Source organism: Pteropus medius, unplaced genomic scaffold, assembly GCF_902729225.1.
Source record: "Pteropus medius unplaced genomic scaffold, Ma_sr-lr_union100, whole genome shotgun sequence".
Classification (NCBI taxonomy): Eukaryota; Metazoa; Chordata; class Mammalia; order Chiroptera; family Pteropodidae; genus Pteropus; species Pteropus medius.
The window spans coordinates 13,815,773-13,836,835 of record NW_024352787.1 but is presented as its reverse complement, the minus strand read 5'-3'; the positions used below and the strand labels follow the sequence as shown (position 1 = coordinate 13,836,835).

At 33.5% G+C, this 21,063-nt stretch overlaps 1 protein-coding gene and 1 pseudogene across 3 annotated transcripts in view; one reads left to right on the top strand and one right to left on the bottom strand.

Moving 5' to 3' along the window:
• COG5 (component of oligomeric golgi complex 5) overlaps positions 1-21,063 on the top strand; it is a 290,007-nt gene that overhangs the window by 39,427 nt on the left and 229,517 nt on the right. The window lies entirely within an intron of this gene.
• On the bottom strand, positions 8,380-8,498 carry LOC120592022 (uncharacterized; annotated as a pseudogene).

Sequence of the window (21,063 nt, the reverse complement as noted above, 5' to 3'; positions counted from 1 at the left end):
AACTTTTGTTCTTTGCATAATATTGTTAGAATGAAGACAAGCCATAGATAGGGAGAAAATTTTTGCAAAGTATATATTTCATAAAGGACTTGTGTCCATACATATAAAAAATTCCCCAACCTTGGTGAGAACACAGACAACCCAATTAAAAAATAGGCAAAAGATTTTAAAAGACACTTCACCAAAAAGGCATGTGGATGGCAAATATGCATATAAGATGCTCAACATCATTAGGCATTACAGAAATAAAAATTAAAATCAGACTAGTGTCATATTGACAGAGAATAAGCAGAATTGTTTTAGTGCAAACTTACTGTCATTTTCCATGCAGATTGCTATTATGTAATGATTAAAAATGAAAACTACATAGTGTAGTTTTCAGGGTTAAATTATATCTCATTAATTTATGGTTTTTCTTCAAGAGTCTTGGGACTAGATGAAAATTTAGCTGGACCTTACTACAAATTGTGACATTTTTTGAGTGTTAGTAAGATAACATACTTAAAACATATTTTTGATAATGTTACTATTTACCTTTTAAAAAATTATTTAAAAAATTTTATTTATTGGAGTGCTATTGGTTCGTAAAATTATATAGGTTTTAAATTTATAATTCAATAATACATCATATGTATATTGCATTGTGTGTTCACCACTCAAAGTTAAATTTTCTTCTGTCACGAAATATTTGATCCCCTTGACCTTTCTATACCTCTCCCCCTTTCCCTCTTCCCTCCGGTAACCACTGAACTATTGTCCGTGTCCATGAGTCTCTGTTTGTCTTGTTCATTTGTTTTCAGTTTTATATCCCACATATGAGTGAAATCATATGGTTTCAACTTTTTCTGTCTGACTTATTTCGCTTAGCATGATAATCTCAAGATCCATCTATTTTGCTGCAAATGGCAGTATTTCATCTTTTCTTATGGCTGAATAATATTCTATTGTATATATGTACCACAGCTTCTTTAGCCAATCATTTATTAAAGGGCACCAACTAACCACCTTTTAAAATTGTTGTTATCCCATCTAAGCTGGGAGCCTACATAATTCATAAATTTGATATTTTGCAGAATTTTTTGAGCAGCTTGATAAACTGTCATTGTGAACCATAGGAAGGCAGGTCTTTTGAAATTAAATTAGTGTCTGAAAGCACTTAATGAGATTAGAAATATTGAAAAGGTTCTGGTGATACCAATATATCTGATGAACAGGTTTGCTTATTCCATGGAATGTACTGTTGCTTTTTCCATGTTGAGTTGACACTGTTGTGGTGAACCCAGAAAGTGCTGTATTTCTACAATCAATATTAGCACTTTCTAGTTTCTCCTTTGGAATGTAATCAGATATTCCACCCATATATAGACACCTTGACCCACCCATCAATCAGTCATTGGTGAGGAATCTAGTATACTCTTTGTTTCGTGTTATCAAATGGTAAAATTCTGCCGGATATTGGATTAGAATATTCAAATGTAGTGAGGATATGGAAGATGTTAATCTGTACTATTTAGAATTTAGCTGTGTGGTTCTTTTCTTGCGTACTAGTTTCCTTGGATTTGTTAAGAAATTCACTTTGAACCTAGTTCCTCTCTACCTGTGATTTCACTTCAGTTTCTTCCATTTTATTTCGCCTTATTTATATTAGAAATGACTCTTGATTTAAAGACTTTTTTTTTTTTAAATGACCCTCTTAATAATCTTGACATTTATCACACGTTTTGAGAGTCATGACTACCTATTTACCTTGGTGAATTTATCATCATAATTCAGGGACTGTTTCTCACTTTTTCTGGCTTAGAAACTTTATTTTGCCAATAGTGAGAATTGAATTAATAATTGTTTATGGACATTTATATTGCTTGACTTTTTCTAAAGAAGGCATTAATTTGATTTAAAGAATACATAGTAAGAGCTAACAACAAACCAGAGACTAGCAACATGAGTAAAAAGGGATGATTTGTAGGAAGTGCCTATAAGCAGCTCAGCTTTTTTGATAATCTTCAGTTGAGGCGGTGAGGATTAATGATTCCTCCACCTCCTTTCATTGCTAGGCATTCTTTTTACTGCTTGGGAAGAAATGGAATATAGAATTCATACATGGGTAGAGGCGACTAGATCTCTCACAAGCCATAATGCCAGCTTATCCCTCTGCAGTTTTCTCAGTTCTGCAAATCCACGTTGATGCTTCCTCTTTCTTTTTATAATTAACCAAGTTCACAAGATACTGGTTTATAGTCCAGAAAACTAACTCATTAATTTTCAGTGAGATATGCTATTTCTGGTCTGAAAGCATATAATTTTCTCTCTGGATAGATTAAATGAAAAAACAAATTTGTTATCAGAAACTTCTGGTAAAATTTGAATTAGATCAAGGGAAGCTGATTTTATGATTCAGTTGTTTGGCACAAAATGTGATTAGCCTGATGCTTATTACATTCTTACATTAATGATATGCCTGCTTTACTTGCAATGCTGAATAAAAGTCTCCTGTCATGGAGAATTCTGTCTTTGGTCACTGCCAATCTTTTAACTTTTTAACTTTTTATTTCTTCTTTCATACTTCATGTTGTTGACTACCCCTGTTTAGTTTATACAGCTTTCTCCAATTAGGACACAATAAAATTATTTAGGTTTCTGCTTCCCATTAAAATTACATCAATACTGCGTATAGTTATATTCCAAATATGAATTGGAATTTTGAGTGTTTCCTGAATTTCAGTCATGCATTTAGTCTCTTGAATTTTAAAATGATTTTTTTATTAATCCCACTTGCTAATACAAACTTGTTAGTATTTACTTTAGATTTACAAGTTAATATGATAAACTTTGTATCTTTTTATAGTAGTGATGCTTTCTAAACTTCCAGTCTATTTTTATATTTTCAAAGTTTTTTAGCTTTTAAAAATAATATATGTAGATTCTAGTTTATGATGAATAAAGTCCATCATTGAATTTATCAAACAATTAGGTTTCAATAGAAAAGCCCTGTAGTTTGTTAGGAACCTGATGTAAAATGAGTAAATAAGATGCAGTTTTTGTGTTTGAGAAGCTTAAGGTATGTCTTTTTCTAAAACTAAGCATAAAGCTGGTGGTGATGATGATGATGGATGGCAGAAAGTAGTCTATTCTCCTCCCAGCATTCTCATTTTGGCATGAATAGTAAGAAAAAGCTTCATCATTCTTTTTACTGTAAGAGGTAATTTATTTACTCATTCAACCAATATTTATTGAATGCCTACTCTGTGTGCCATGTGTTATTCTAGATACTGAAGATACATCACTGAAAAAACAGAAACCCCTCTGCCTTTTATAGTTTCTATTCTAGTGGGTCCTAAGGTGACATACCAGGTATATCTGTAAAAATCCGATTCGAGTCTGAGCTCTTAACTACCAGTGCTGTATTCTTTTCCTTAAACTGTGTGGCACCATTTAGTTGCTTCACAAAAGTCATTGTTGCCATTGGTAGATCTCCCAGTGTCCTTTTTTAAATGAAAAATAAAAATATCACATTTAAATGTATCATGTTTGTATAGTGAATGTATTTTATGTCATGATGGTGGATTGACTGTTGTAATGACAATTCTGTTATCAAAGCTTTATTTTGTTACCATTTAAAGATCATTTTTTTAAAAAATGTGTAATCAAATTATAGTCAAACAGTTGGATGTGATAAAAAATATTTCTTCCATTAATTTTTATTGCTTATAGTTTGTTTTCTGAGTTATAATTTTGTTGCTAAGCTACAATATATTAAACAATGTATCATGAGAAAAATATTCTTAAAACAAATTTATTATGGAAGCATTTTATGAAAAATTATAGAAGGCGATAGTGTAAGTTTGTTTCATCCATTAATGTTCTTATTGTAAATAATATTTTCTCAATGTGATAAAACAGTACTTACAAGCAGATATTTCTGATTTGGGCACAGGTGAGAAAGTATGATTTATTCAATTTTGCTACATAATAGATGACTGATAATTAATGAAGTAATGAATGTTTTTTGTGATGTCTGTAAGATAATGTAATTGGTAAAGATGTTAGAAAGTTGTATTATTTAAAGCTTTTAAAATCAATAGGAAAAAATTTAAATATGCCATACTCCAGTATTAAACTGGGTCTGAGGTGACTTCTTAAATGCATTTAATACATGCCTAGATTTTTTGTGACAACTTCAACTTAGAGAATTCAATATGCATTTTTAAACCTACAGTGTAATCGGATATGATAGACTTTTTCAGTAAGTATGTTTTAGATGGTCTTTAAATCACTTATGGATGTAACTGGATTCAGCTACCACCAGATGGGAGTGGTGCTGTGCTCAAATCCAAAAACATAATGGGCCTATCCTTAGGTATAGGTCTGTCTGGAGTAGAGATAAGCATATTAAAATTACATACACATACACACATATAGAGTCTCTCTTTTTTTCTTTACCTAATTGACTTTAATGTTAGTAAAATTTATATTAAACAGGTGATACCCACACACCATTTATGATCCTATTTTATTTGTTTTATCTTTCATCACACAGTATCAGGGGAAAAAAACAGGATAACATCTAGATAAAAACAGCTTACTTTCTGTAAAACTTAGTAATTTTGTTTTTTATACATTTCAAATTTACAGTAGTATTTCTAGGTATATGTTTTATTCCATGGTCAGTTAATGCTGTGGAAGTTCTTTATTTTTACCTTACTATTTGTCACCCCCTGCTGGAACATTTATCAGTGTTTGAGATCACTGATAAGGTTCTTCAAACTAGTAATGTATCAGATTTTTCGATTATTTGGTTCTAAGGAGCTTTCTTTTCCATTTGGATGCTTAAGCCAATAGTTCTCCATTCCAGTGTATATATCATTAATAATGTTAAGTTTTAAAAATTCAAATGTGTCTTAAATGAATATAAACAGTACTTCAAATACAGTCTTATTATTTTATTGACTGTTCCTTTTTATTGGTTATTTTATTTACTTTCTTAAAAATGGTGTCAGCTTACATAGTGAATTGCAGCTTTGGGTCTCTAAGTTTAATATTTTATGGGAAAATTAGGCGGGCTGTTCTACTTTTCATCACCATTATAATTGATTGCTTTATGTATAAATAAGCCTAGAGCTATATGAAACAGTTTTTATCAGTCTTTGGCTTGGTAAATTGAAATTAACTATAGGCTAAGTTAAAAGGGTTCGATGCAAATTTATAGGGATACATTTAGAAATCTACATTTTAATACCATGTAAACAACAGGACAGGGAGACAGGCAGGTATGATCTTCTGAGAGACCTGTTAATAAAACAGGATGCAAATATGTTCATTTATTTTAATTTCTTTGTCAGGTACTTGTGTTATTTAAACAGAGATTTTTAATTTTGATAAAGCCCAACGTATCTTGTTTTATAGTTGGTGCTTTTGGAGCCGTAAGACAGGTTTTTTCCTCTCCTGTGGTAGCAAAGAGTTTATTCTACATTGTCTTCTAGAAGTTGTACAGTTTTTATCTTTGTGTTAAAGTCTCTGATCCATGTCAAGATATATTGTGAGAGAAAGGTTGAAGCTTATTTTTTCCTATAAAATTATCCAGCTGATCCAGCACCATTTGTTGAAAAGACCACCTTGTCTCCACGGACTTACCTTGAGACTGTTGTAGAAAATCAGTTGATCATATATGTATAGATATATTTTTGAACTTTCCTCTGTTCCATTCATCTCTGTCTTTCCTTCTGTCAGTTAACTCTATTTTGATTACTGTAACTATTTTAAATTTGTATTTAAAGTGTATTTCTTGTCAGGTCTTGCTTTTTAATTCTTATAACTTAAGTGTCTTCTTTGTTTAGAGTGTTTGGTTCATTTATATTTTTACTAATTATTGATATAATTGGATTAAGTTTGCCATTTTTTTGTTATGTTCTGTATTTGTCATTTTTTGTTCCTCTTTTCTGTTTTCTTTTTGTTCTTTTTTAAAAAAACCATTTTTAAGTTTACAATTTAGTGTGTTGTTAAGTACATTCACAATGTTGTATGACCTTCCATGCTATTTCCAGAATCTTTCAGCATCCCAAACAGAAACACTGCACTCATCAAGCCATATCTTCCTCCCCTTCCTTTACTTGGTTGGTAGCCTGTGTTCTATTTTCTGTCTCTATGAATTTGCCTATTCTAGATACTTCATGTAAGTGGAATCATACAATATTTGTCCTTTTGTGTCTGGCTTATTTTACTTAGCATGTTTTCAGGATTCATCTGTGTTGTAGAGTGTATCACAACTTCATTCCATTTTATGGCTGAATAATATTGTATTTTGTGTATATGACACATTCATGTATTTATAGACACTTGTGTTGTTTTGGCTGTTGTAAATAATGTTTATTCATCTTTCGATGGATACTTGAGTTGTTTCCACCTTCTGGATGTTGGCTATGAACATTGCTGTACAGGTACTGTCTATTGAGTCTGTATTTACAGTTCTTTTGTGTATATACCTAGGTGTGGAATTGCTAGGTCATATGGTAATTCTGTGTTTAACATTCCGAGAATGTGCCAAACTATTTCACAGTAGCTGTCCATGTTACATTTCCACCAATAATGCACTAGGGTTCTAATTTTTCCACATCCTCATAAACATCTGTTATTTTCAGTTTTTTTTTTTCACCCTAGTGGATGTGAAGTAGTATCTCATGGTTTTGATTTGCATTTCCCTAATGACTAATGATGTTGAGCATGTTTTCATGTTTTTATTGGTCATTTGTGTATTTATTTGGAGGAATGTCTTTTCAAGTCCTTTGCCTGTTTTTTAAATGGTTGTTTTGTTTGGTTGTTGAGTTCTAAATATAGTCTGAATACTAGTTCCTTATCAGATATTTGATTAACAAATATTTTTCCTCATTCTGTGGGTTGTCTTTCCACTGTCTTGATAGTGTCCTTTGATGCAGAAGTTTTTATTTTGTTGAAATCCAGCTTATCTATTCTTTTATCTTTTGTTCCCTGCGCTTTTGGTGTAATACTTTAGGAACCATTGCCAAATCTAGGACATGATTTCTCCTTATGATTTCTTCTAAGAGTGTTATAGTTTAACTCTGTAAACATAAGTTCCACTGGACTCTTCTGAGGAATTAAGAGTTTTATTTTGATATGATTTGCAAATCAGAGAACATAGCCTTCGGCACGAACCAAAAACTCACCCTGAGGTGGGAAAAAATAATGCAAAGGTTTTGAAGATGAGAGTTGCAGGGATCTGATGATCAAAGGGGTGGGTTGCTAGGGAAAGAAGACCGGCAACTTACATCATTCATTTTCTGAGTGGTGGGAGAAACTGGACTTTCAACTGTTTGCTGACTCAATGGTAAGAACAGTTGGTAGTTTTTGTTGACTCGTGGTCAGCAGGCAGAGTCATGGGATATAGCCCATTTGTGTTACTAGAGGTCAGGTTCTTGGTATTCATCGCAGGAAAGAACTCAAGGATGGTCAGAGTAAGCCAAGCAAGGAGTACATACAGTTTGAAAGGTAAGAATATGTAGTGTGAAAAAGTAAGAATATGTAGCATGAAAGGTCTGCTGGCAATTTCCAACCTTTGATTCCTGGGTTCCCCATGGGTTTAGCCATAGGGAATGAATTATTTTATTTTGTGTAGGGGTGACTTAGAGACTGTCTTCCTGTTTTCCCTTCACAGTTTGGGGAAATGGTTTGTTAGCAATCCCAGCGGTAATCTTCCTTTGTTCTGCAGGTTTCCTCTTGGTTTGGCTGTAGCGCTGATCAGCATATTGCAGTCTCTGAATATAGCTTGATTTAACATTTAAAATGTGCTCTTGCCTCCTCACTACATTAGGAGGAGACATTTTTTTTCCTTATTTGGCTCTTCTGGAACTGTCATGGTGACACGAGATGATTCTCTTAGGCTGCTATGCTAATAGTATTATAATCAGCCAAAGGTCACCTGAAGTGGTAAGATGATGTTCTGGATCCCCCACCAGCCTCCTGGATCTAGTTCAGGTTGATCTGATGCTGGCATTTTCTTTATAGCTGATCGAGCCTCCTCCTTCCAATCTTCCCTTCTCTCTCCTCCCTAATGCCTACTGTAACGGTTTGAGTCATAAGATATGGTCGGGAGGGGAGGGGAGTGTCACAAGGCAGGTGCTGGTGCCTCATTTTCCTGTGGAGTCTGCAAAGTAAACTGGTAAAAGTGTTTTTGTGTTCAAATGGACAGTGCAGGGTATGTAGTTTGTCAGGTAGATTGAGTCAGTTTAAACTGCAAAATGGAATAATTACTTGAGCAGGGTCAGAGTCCAAATTGCAGAAGGATCTAGATATTCAGTTATAAAATTATGTTACTAAAATCCTCAGTTCTTCAGTTTTTTGGGTTATTTTGAGGTAAATTTTTTTTTACACCTACAGCACTCAGTATTCCTAGGTGGTCTCCCTTCCAAATACTAACTAGGCCAGACCCTGCTTAGCTTCCGAGATCAGACAAGATCGGGCATGTTCAGGGTGGCATGGCGGTAGACAAGGTAATTTTTATATGTGGTGTAAGGTGAGACCTAGCTTCATGCTTTTACACATGGCTGTGAAGTTCAAAATACTATTCTTCCCCCATTGAATGGACTTGGGACTGTTAAAAAACAAAATTCAACCAACTAAATATAAGGTCTAAATGGGTTTATTAAATAATTGATGAATTGGGCAGCCTCCCATCTAGCAACTGGAAGGACACTCAGAGAGATTGTACAAAATGGAAGTTTTCTTTTGGCAGAAGAGTGGGGAGGTTATTTAGCAAAAGAAAAGAAAGGGTTGTTTCAAGATAGGACTTCTTTTGAGGGTAAGGGGCTATTGGGGGTTTTATTATGCAGATTACTTTACTAATGCTAATCAGGACATTTCAAATTGACTATTAAAAGGTCACATTCTTGGGAGAGGTTGAATAGTGCAATTAAGTCTTGGTTTGCTGTCCCTGGTGGGCAAATGACTACATTTTGGGCCTGTGATTTCATTTTTTAACAACATCCTTGTCAAAATTTAATTAATCATTTATGTGAGGGTTTATTTCTGGGCTTTCTCCTTTATGCCATTGGTGTATATGTCCATCATGCCAGTATCATACTCTTTTGATGACTGTATCTTTGTGTAGTGAGTTTTGAACTTGGGAAAATTGAGTCCTCTTTGTTCTTCTTTTTCAAAATTAAGTTTCGACTATTTAAGATTCCTTGAAAGTCCAGGTGAATTTTAGGATGGGTTTTTATATTTCTATAAAAAATGCCATTGGGATTTAGAAAGGCATTGCATTAGATCTTTAAATCACTTTTAAGTAGTATTGTCATCTTAAAGGATTGTCTTCCAATTCATGAACATAGATGTCTATTTATTTAGATTTTTTATTTCTTTTGGCAGTCTTTTGTAGTTTTCAGTGTACAAGGTTTTCAGCCTCCTTAGTTACATTTATTCCTATTTTATTCCTTTCGATACTATTATAAATGGACTTACTTTGTTAATTTTCTTTTTGAATTGTTCATTGCTGATGTAGAGAATATGACTGATTTTTTTGGTGTTGATTTTGTATCCTGCAACTTTGCTGAATTCAATTTTTAGTTCTAACTCTGTGTGTGTGTCTTCTTTAGGGTTTTCTACATATATATAAGATCTTGTCATCTGTAAATAGGGATGATTTTACTTCTTACTTTCCAATTTGAATGCCTTTTATTTCTTTCTCTGGCCTAATTGCACAGATAGAACTTCCAGTACTATATTGAATAGAAGTGGTGAAAGCAGACATCCTTCTCTTGTTCCTGATCTTCGGGAAAAGCTTTCAGTCTTTCATCATTGAGTACGGTGTTAGCTGTGGATTTTTCATGTGTGACTTTTATTATGCTGACCTTTTTATTATGAAATGGTGTCGAATTTTATCAAATGCTTTTTTTGTATCAGTTGAGATGATCATGTGTTTTTTCCCCTTCATTCTCTTTTTCCCCCTGCATTCATTACTATGTTATAGTGTATTGATTTATTTTCATTTGTTGAAACATCCTTGCATTTCAGGGATAAATCCGACTCGGTCATGGTGTTTAATAATCTTTTAATGTGCTGCTGAATTCAGTTTGTTAGTATATATTGTTAAGGATTTTTGTATCTATATTTATAAGGGATAATGGCTTGTAGTTTTCTTGTAGGGTTTCTTAATCTGGCTTTGGTATCAGGGTAATGCTGACCTAATAGAATGAGTGATGGAGTATTCCCTCCTCTTCAGTTTTTGGGAAAAGTTTGAGAAATTCTGATATTAATTCTTTAAATGTTTGGTAGAATTCACCAGTGAAGCTCTCTCTGATCCTGGCCTCTTCTTTGTTGGAATTTCAGTTTCTTTTGTGTTAATCAAGTACTTTTGTGTATTCCATTTCATTTTTAGCTATTTGCCTGCATTATTTTTGGAGGAATATCATTAGAGATTACAACATCTGTTTAATTTAACACAGTCTACTTAGTGTTTGTGTTGAATTATTTTGGGTGAAATATTAGCTGCTTTGAAGTCATTGTCTGCCAAATCCCACATATGAGCCTACGAACAGAGTCCATTTCTATTGATTGCCTTATTTTCCTGTATGTTAAGTAATTTTTTATTGGAAACTCAACATCGTGGGTAATATATTTTAACCATTCTGGATTCTATTATGTTCTTTAAGCATTGCTTTTTTGTTGTTCTAGTGGCAGTAAACTTGTCTGGTCCCAAAATAAACATTCTTTCCCCTTTGTCTCTGCTCCATTTTTGTCTCTGCTCCGTTTTTATAGCTTAAAGCTATTGCTTTTGTAAGCTGGTGCCTGAGGGATCTCCTCTGTACCTCTGTAGTTAGCTGTCACCAAGCATTTGGGCAGAGTTGATACTAAGATTATGGGCCTCACCTCTTGTGTCCTCCTCCCTTTAAAAAAAATTTTTTTTTTTTTTTTTAAATTTTGGAGTTTCCTCCTTAAATTTGCAACAGCTGTCTCAGTCGGGAGCTCTGTCCTATGACACCTTGAGTTAGCAAGGTCTCAGCTTTCTGCTTCTTGAACTTTGTACTGTTTGGGGAATGCCATCAGTCTAAAAAAGCAGTAAGCTTACACATCTTACCAGTCTTTTAAGAGCATACTCCCATCTGATTTTTTGTTTGCTTTACTCCGAATCCTTTCCTATTTCATCTCCTGCGTGTGTATTTCATCTCCTGCGTGTGTATTTTAATGGTCAGGCAGGGATTTGGGTCTCATTCCTGTTGCTTGTTTATTTTTAGGATTTATCTTCCTAAATTTATAGCTAATCTGATAACCCTGATTCGTGTCCTCTGCCATTTCCAGATTGTAAGCCTGTATTTTTCTGATACAAGAGCTGTGGATATTGGAATGAGGGGTTTTGGTGGGAGTAGTGGTATCCCTCAGGCAAAAAAAGCCCAAACTTGCAGTTCTTACTCATTGCAGTTTCTGTATTTAAAGGTAAACCTTCCTATGGTCTGTTCCCACCTTTAGTCACTTTCCAGAGCCTTCAAATAGTGTGTTTTTAAAAATAGTTTATCTAGATTTAGAAATTATCTGCAGGAAACTATGCTTGACCAATTCATTCTATTAGTGGAATTCTGGTAGACTAAGTCTCTATTATCATTCTATTAGACTAAATTAATTTGTATTTGCTTGTTTCTCATATGCTCTAAAAGTCCGTGAAATTGAGCATTGTAAATTTGAGTCACTTTGATAAAAACCTGTGTAGGTTGAGAATTCATGTATTACTTTTAGTTTTTAAATATAATTAGAGATAATGTTAAACACATACTTATATTTTATGTATATGAAATCTCTATGTTTCTAAAGAATAAATGAATATAATAATGTTTCATAAAGTCTAAGTAAGATACAAATTTAAAACAATAGAGTTGCCAAGTCATTTTATCATTACTTTGTCTTTTGGAGTCTACTACTTTTAAAAGTTATAACTTTGTTTTGGAAAGACAACATATTTTGTGGAAATTTTTACTTAAAGATGGAAATCACTTTTATAGGATCATTTTTCTAGCAATTTTGCAATCTTTTCTAAGAGAAATCTTTACTTACAAGAACAGCATAAAAACTATGCCCATAGAAGTTATTCTTTCTCTTTCCCTAAACTAGTTTAAAGCAGTAATACCCTTACTTTATTTAGTCTTTGGTTATATTTAATATGGGGATTGATTCTAAGATTACAGATGATGTGTCTTGTACTCATGGGTTTTATTAACATTTTAATAAATTTATTGTTTTCTACGATATAAAAAGTGTTAGGCTTTCCAGAAAATCTTATCTAAGCCTGTGTGTCTTCCAATGTGACTTTCGCCTTGTGGGAAAATTACTTCTAGATAAAGATTTGTGGGACATCAAGGAAGTGAACAGAGAGAGAAGAGCCTAAAGGTAGAAATTAGTGCTGTTTTACAGTGAGAAATTTAGTTTACTCAGCTTTGAGTTCTGTTCATATATTTACATATTCTTCCGTTTTTAAAAGAGATATGGATTTAATGACAACAACTAATTAAATTGATGATAGTTTTCTGATAGTGGTCGTGTTTAATGGAGATCACTCAGCATTTTGAACTCTAATGCATTTGATCTTAACAACTCTTCTGGTTTAGCCAAAGGATAGTGACACTCTCTGTGGTTTTGTTCCTTCACATCCGTGCAGCTCAAAAAGTATGGTGTCTTAGGCATAATAATGCCCTCCGCCCAGATGGTCATATTTTGTCCCTGGAAGCTATGACTGTGTTATCTTTTGCTAATGTGGCAAAAGAAACTTTGTAAATGTAATTAAGGTTATGGACTTTGAGATGAGGAGATTATTCTAGATTATCCAGGTGGGTCCTTTCTAAATACATGAGTTCCTAAAAGTGGAAGTGGAAGTGGAAGGCAGAGGAATGCATCGGTAGTTCAAAATCATGTTGTTTTAGACTGTATTCTGAGGAATCCTAGTTATTTATGTTGAGTTACTTAACTCTGCTCCCTTAATTTTACTTCACTGAGAGTAATCTGCTTTTACTTTGTTTATAAAATTGGCTTTGATAAAATAATTTGTTAGAAAAAGAAAAAATTATATTGTGAAAAGAAGTTTGAAAATGGAAGTCATATTATTTCTTGGGAGATGTAGTATAGTAATTGAATCAGTTGTAGGATCCAAGCTTTCACTTGGGAGGAGACTTCTTGAAGAATTATATCTTGGGAGAGAATGGCGAGCATGAGTGGTTAAAATATTTATCAATAATTTAAGTGGAGTAAGAGTGGTAGCTGAATAAAATGGTTTTTTATTTGAATGTGCTGTATGATGACCTAGATCTTCCATCTTGATCTAGATACTCTTCGGGAATGGAAGATTACCCATGATGATGATCTGTTCTTTGAAAGATAAAAGAGAGAAGTAACTTTTGTTTAGTTTTTTCCACAAATACTGAGCTGTGGTAGTTGCTGGACAGAGGGTAGAGGATAGAGAGAAGGCAGTTTGTTTATTGTTTTTTTAAATAAGGTTTGGGGATACTTAAGAATAGTCACCTAATAGAAACTTCCCACCTAAAACTAAGTGATAAAATTGGTATTTTAGAGTGAGTTAAATTGTGGCAATGAAAATAAAAACTGAAAAGGAGTAGTTGGAAAGCTTTCTACTGAGGGTAAATGAAGTTAAGTGACTTATGAATAAATCTTGTTGAATGGGCACAAGGAGGCTAGTTATTTTAATATAATAACCAGAACAACACAGTATTCATAAACTTTTCTTTCATCAAAGTAATATTCACTTTACTAACACTTTAGAGACTTCAAAACATTATTATAACATTATAACATAAAATAATCATAATTGTTTCTGCTATGTACTTCGTAATTAAGAAACAGGAGAGCATAGGCTATGGAACCATCTAGACCTGGTTTTACATACAATTTTCATCCCTCTTGCTAATTGTGAATTTCAACAAGTTAACTTCTCTCCCAGGTTTTGAAGGGCTGTTGGGTAGATTTAATGAGACTGGATTTATAGATTGATTGCCTTTGACCTTGTCTAACATATAACAGATCCCTCAAATAATGCTTTCCTTTTATTCTCTTTTCTTTAGAAATAGAAGTAAAGAACAACTTCATATGGTATTTTGAATGTCACATTTCCTATACATCATAATCAGTGGTCATGTGTTCTTTCGTGCAAAAATGCTATTTTTTTTTCAAAAATTGCATAATAATATACATTTCTTGTGCCTTTTTATGGTATCAAAATGTTTTGAAGTATTACTGTAAAGATTTTCAAGTTAAAATGGGCACTGGAGGGGAATAAAAACTATTTAAGAAAAGTGAATATCAAGTCTCAAATTCCTACTGAAACAGGAAAGAATTGTACTTTTTTGAGGAACTAGAGAATCAATTAATAGCAATGCTTTTTTTATAATTATGTCACATCATTGAATTGAAAATACATTTGTTAATATTTTTAAAAATAAAATTTCAGGAAAATAATAAAAGCTGCCATTTATTGCTATGTGGCAAGTACTGTGCTAAACATGGTATATATTTTATCTAATTGAAGCTTTACAACAGCTTCGTGAGGTATTTGTTACCATTTTTACAGGCGGGGAAGCAGAGCCTGAATGAGATTAAGTAACATGTCCAGGATCACATAGCTGGTGAGAAGAAGATCTCAACTTGTACTTATTACTTTTATTACTTATTTCCCCTGACTTATACTCTGGTGGAGGTGCTAATGAGAACCAAAGTTCTATGAGACACATGTATTATGTGAATTTGGGACTTTTGTAAACTTGACATAGGGAATATAACATTATTTGTCAGTCAAAGTTGAATGGCTTATATAACAAATTTAAAAAAATTTTAGTGATGACTCCTCTTTTCCTTTGATGCTGCCTGCATTTTTCTTTTGAACCAACATTTATCTCAGCTGAGATATGAGATTGATTTGGGATTTAAATGAGTTCTTTTTGAGTATTCCAATGAAATAAAAATACATCTTAGTCAAGGGCTTATAATTTGCTTCTGGTTATTTAAATGTATTCTAGAGAATATTGGAGGATATTAAACAGGCATCATTTAAATAGCCTCTGTAGTTTTACTTTGAACATTTTATTGAGGTATTAAAAAATGTGCACAGACTGTAAGTGTCCAGCTTAATGAATTTTCACTCCTATAGTTTTGATAGCCTGGCCTGGCCTGATTAAAAATATAACAGAAGAAAACTTATTCAAGGAACATTCCAAAGGCTGGAGAAATCACAATGAATTTACTATGTTTATGCAGTTACCCAGGGTTTTTAAAATGAAAATGTCATGTTTCATATATTTAACATTTTAACTTTGGGGAAAATATATAGTTCTGAATGCAGAAGGAAGAAATGAGAAAAATGCTATCAGTTACTCTTGGTTCAAAATAAACTAAAAAATAAGGTAACTATATGTTTTCATTTTTTTTAATCTCTACAAAATATGGCAGAGGGATGAATATTTTATAAGGTATTCTCATAAATAAAAGACTGCATTAAAGAGAAACAAGATCTAGATATTGACAAATTAGTGTTAATCTGGATAGTACCTTTGTGAGGAAAATGTGTATTTTAAATATTATATCCAAGTGATCAATTCACTTGACTTTAAAAGCTCAATTTTATTTGTATAAGTTTCATTTAATAATATGATTTTACACTTACGTTTGGTGACTGTTAGTAAGGTCCTGAATGCAGGTGAGGAAGGAATTTTGATAAGGCCTGCCATATGCTGTATCTTTTTATTTTTTAATAAATAGGTTCAGAATAATCAGCTCAATTCTGTGCTATTTTAAAAATTAAATAGTCAGAATATCAGTGGTTTAATAAAATAATTTCTTTAATTTGTAAAATTATACTAATATATATTCATTGTGAAAACTAGAAAATTCAGGTGCATATTAATTGCAGAAAACTAGAAAATGTAGGTAGGTATTGCCTAGAGATTCATTTTGGGAAATTAACTTCCTAGCTGTCTGCTTATATGTTTATCTATTATACACATTATTTTGTTCTTAACATTACATTATGGATGTCCTTTCATGTTAATAAATATACATTTATATCATTTTAATGGCTGGATAAAATTCAGGTGAAAAGTTCCTGATAATTTATGTAAATAGTCTACTATTTTAACTGTCTTTTTTTTTAAACTTTTGCATATATAGTCAAATGATTTTTTAAAAATTTATTTATTTTAGTTAATTTCAGGTATACAGTACATTGGTTAGACATCGATATAGTTAGTAAAATGATCTCCCCAATTGCTACCTCCCTCCCCTGACCCTCCAATGTATTAATACTAACTACATTCCTCCATCCCCGTGACCATCCATCAGCTACTACTTTGTACTTCTTTAACCCTTCACCCTATTCTCCCAGCCCCCCAACCCCTCCTCCCATCTGTCTGTTACCAAATTGTCCACTATATTTGAGTCTATTTTTTGATTAGTTTATTCTTTTTATTCCTTAGATTCCACATATAAGTGAAATCATATAGCGTTTATCTTTCTCTGACCTAAATACCTTCTAGGTGCATCAAAGCAATATCTTCCATCTCCTTCATTTTAGTCTGCGTGTGTCTTTTAATCTAAAGTGAGTTTCTTGTAGGCAGCATATGTAGGGATCTTGTTTTCTTATCCATTCAGAAGCCACTCTATCTTTTTTTGGAGCACTTAATTCTTTTCTTGTTAATAGGAATGTAGTTATTACCATTCTTTACTCCTGTTTTTGATACAAGCTTTTTCTTCTTAAAGATGTCCCTTCAACATTTCTTGTAATACTGTACTGTCTTGGTGGTGATAAATTCCTTTAGTTTATTTTTGTCTGGGAAGCTCTTTATCTGTCCTTCAACTCTGATAGCTTTGCTGGATAAAGTATTCTTGGTTGTAAATTCTGGGTCTTCGTCACTTCGAATATTTTGTGCCACGCCCTCTGTCCTGCCTAGTTTCTTTTGAGAAATCAGCTGCCAGTCTTATGGGTGCTCTCTTGTAGGTAACTAACTGCTTTTTTCTTGCTGTTTTTAAGATTCTCCCTTTATCTTTAACCTTTGGCATTTTAATTATGATGTGCCTTGGTGTGGGCCTCTTTGGATCCTTGGTTTTTGGGATTCTCTGAGCTTCCTGGGGTTTTATGTCCATTTCTTTCACCAGGTTAGGGAAGTTTTCCATCATTATTTCTTCAAACAACTGTTCAACATCTTCATTTTCTTCAGGTATGCTGATCAGATGGATATTTTGACCCTTAATATGCTCCCTAAATTATTTTTATAGTTTTGGCATCTTTTTTCTTGACATTGCGATTGAGTATCCTTGGCTTTTCTGTCCTCTAGATAGATCATTTGATACTTTTCTTTATTCACTTTGTTTATTCCATTTAATATACTTCTCATCTCGGGTAATGTATTCTTCATTTCAGACTGGTTTCCTTTTATAATTTCCACTTCCATTTTTATGTTTTTTATCTCTTTGTCGAAGTTCTCACTGAATTTATCTACACTTCCCAAAAGTTCATTAAGCATCTTTATAACCAATGCTTTGAACTCTGCATCTGTTAGATTACTTGACTCCATGATTCCTGGATCTCTGTTCTGTTCTCTCATATGGTTTCTGCTTCTTTGTCTTCCCATTTTGGCTGCCTTTCCGTGTCTGTTTCTATGTAGTAAGCAAAGCTTCTAAGTTTCCTGGTCTTATTAGTGTGGATTTGTGAAGTAGGTGTCCAGTGGCACAGTCCTGAGAGGGGTTCAGCTGCAGGCCAAATTTAGCCCAAGCCTCTGCCCCTCCAGGACCCCCTGTTAAGATTCAGCAATCCACAGATGCTGTGCTTACAGTTGCCTCAAAAGGCCACACTAGAAACCGAGGTCAGCTGGCTCCAGTGTGAGTCTAGGTGCTGCTCAGCAAGAATCACCTGACTCGCTGAGGATATACCTGGATGTGGCTTGAGTGGGGCCAGGATTTAGGGTAGGTGGGGTTTCCGGGAATCCTCTGGGTAGAGCAACCTCTGTTACTTAGTTTGATGACATCTGGGCTATGGCGACACTATGTCTGCGCACTGGGAGTGGGGAGGGCTCAACAGGGAACAATGGATACCCACACTTCTGTACAGAGAGAGTTTCTCTTTGGCTCTCACTCCAGCAGTGTCTCCCTGTAAGTCCCTGGTGCCCCCTGTGCACAGCCAAACCAGCACTGGTGCTCAGAGCAAGCAGAACCGTCACTGCGAAAATCTGCTCGCGGACGCAGCCCCTTTAAGAGGCATCTGCCACTGTCACTGCCTCTATCTCACTCAGCTGCTGAAGACCTGGCAGCCCCATGTCCTCACCCTGTCCTACTTTCTGCTGTTGCAGGGTGATTACTTGGATTTCTCCCTAGTTGTATGGCTTGTTCATCAAGATCCCAGGTGGTTTTTCCTTGCTGCTTGCTCCTTATTTCTGTCACAACTTTGATTTGGTTGCCAGAGGGATGAACAGAGCCTCTATCAGCTACGCCTTTTTTTTTTCTGTTCGTGGTCAAATGATTTTTGACAAAGCCTGCCAAGACCATTCAATGGAGAAAGGACAGTCTCTTTAATAGATGGTGCTGGAGAAACAAAATGGCTGAAGGAACCACCTCGGTCTGTTTCCACCCCCACTCACTAGTGTAACTATCCTTTGATGACCATGCTTGAATGTACATTTTGGCGAAATTGTTCAATTATTTCCTTAGGATAACTTTTAGAAGTTGAATTTCTTTGTCAAAGGTTATGTTTAAGATTTTGCTTAATATTTCAAAATGAAATTTATTTTCAGTACCAGTGTAAAAAGACATAAGTGCAACTTTGCCATAATTAGTAGACATTAGCAGTTAAAAAATTATTTGCCAATCACATACGTGAAAAAAGGTATATTTGTTTTATAACTTATTCTAATTTCTTTCTTTCTTTTTTTTTTTTTACTGACTGTGGTTAAACAGTTTTGTGTTATTTGTTTTTCATTGGTGAGCCACCTGTTTTTGTTCTTGGCTCATTTTCCTATTGTTGTGTTGATTTTTAAGTATTCTTTACAAACAACAGGTACATTTGCTTTACTATATAGGTTGTAAGTTTGTTTCCCAATTTGCTTTATCTTACTACATTTTTTATGTATTTTTTAAAAATTTTATAGTTATACCTGTTAATCATTTACTTAGTGGATTACTTTGGTTCTTCACCACAGTATTACAAAAATATTCACCTCCATACTTTTAAAATATTTTTATGTTTTTATTTTTAACCACCTGCAGTTTATTTTGGTATAACTTAAACAGATAGAAACACCATATGTCACAATTCCAGGTACTTTCACATGAAATACTTCGTGGACTGTGCTTACTGGATGTGTAACACAGTGACTTTGGGTATAGGCAAGCAGTTAACTTGAGTTTTCCCATGTTTGGTTATATCCCCAATACCGTTTAACGAGTAATCCATCACTTCACTTCCCATTTGAAATATCCCATTATTTCATAACACATTTATTTGGTTGAGTTTTTTATGGATTTTCTATTATATTTCAGTTGTCTGTTCTAATTTTCCTTTTTTTAAATCTTGGGGCTGTTTTTCTTCTTGTTGTTACATTTTATTATATTTTACTTACTACTGTTTCCAGCTAGATTTTTCCAGCATTTTCTTTTCTATATTTTTAAATAGGAAAATAAAATTGGACATATGTATTTTTCACTGACATTTTTTCAAGGCTATGTCTTTGTATAACTTGTAGGGTATCTCTAATTCTGCATTAGAACAACATCGAGATGTTACTATTTGAATTTTAATTATTTTTTATTAAATATTATGTTGTATTTTAAATCTCAATCAAAAGTATCTGATGGAAGCTCTGTTGTGAACAGGGGATGAAAATGAGCAGAATTGTACTTTTTAGGAAGTGAAAAATGGGAATTGTTGAGAGATTGAGGTAGAGAGACCAAGTCAGAGGCTAACAGTGATCTAGGTATTGGGGACCTAAACTATGATGATAGAATAAAGTGTAAGTGTATATATTTTAGATGGTCTCAGATATTTTCAAATCTAGAAAGACTTTCACTGGGCTTTGGTTTTAAATTAAAATTTTTTTTTTTGCCTGACGAAACAGGATTATAACCTATTTTCCAGCTTTATCTCTCCCTGCTTCCATATTCATAGTTTGTGTACTAGCCAAATTGAATTGTTCCCTGGTCTGGAGACTTTGTTTTCTTGCTTCTGTGTGATTGCTCATGCTATGTCTCTGCGTGATATGCTGTTGTTGCCTAGATGCCATCAGCTTGTCTTATCCCTTAGTTAAAGTTCATTTCAATTGCTGTTTCCTTTCTGCAGCTTTTCCAGGTACACGTGCTCCTTTTTCTTTGAGCTTCATTGCTCTTTGTTTGTACTCTTATTGTAGTTATATTTTGCCTTGTGATATTGATGTTGACATATTTGTATTATTGCCACTCTTTTGTAAGTGTATATAACCCAAACCTTTTATGAAGTGTTCAGATTTGGGCAATGAGGGCAAAGTGCTATTATAAGAGGCCATTTAAAAGTGCCTTTATGATTTTTATTTTTTAACGCTTACAAGATAACAGTCTTATTTATGATAGTAACTAGGATTTTATGGTTAATGCTACTTGACAGTTTTGTTTGGGCATTTTGTGTATTTGCCTAACAGATCTTGTGACATATTATTCATTAAGTTTTTAGAAACATTTATGTAGTTTAATAAATTAGTTGTGTTGTAGAACCAATAAACATATTTGTTAATATAAATGGTTCTGATAGAAGAATACTATATTTAAAAGTAAAAGCTTCTCATATCTTATTTCTTGTGTTTAACAACAGTGATAAAATATTTATATGGTGTCTTTTATTATGTAGTTGAAAGCCTAGGTCTTTTCTTTCAGCTTTTATTGTATCTGTTCTAACTGTATCTTTGACTAATTGGTAGGAAGATGTTTTAATGAGGATCAGAAATTTCAGGCAAAATAGATTCTTAAAGTTAGTTGATGAAAATTCAGTCTTTTAACTTGTCATTTCAGGATTTGCTAACAGCCACTTCTATGCAAGAGTAGAGTGTC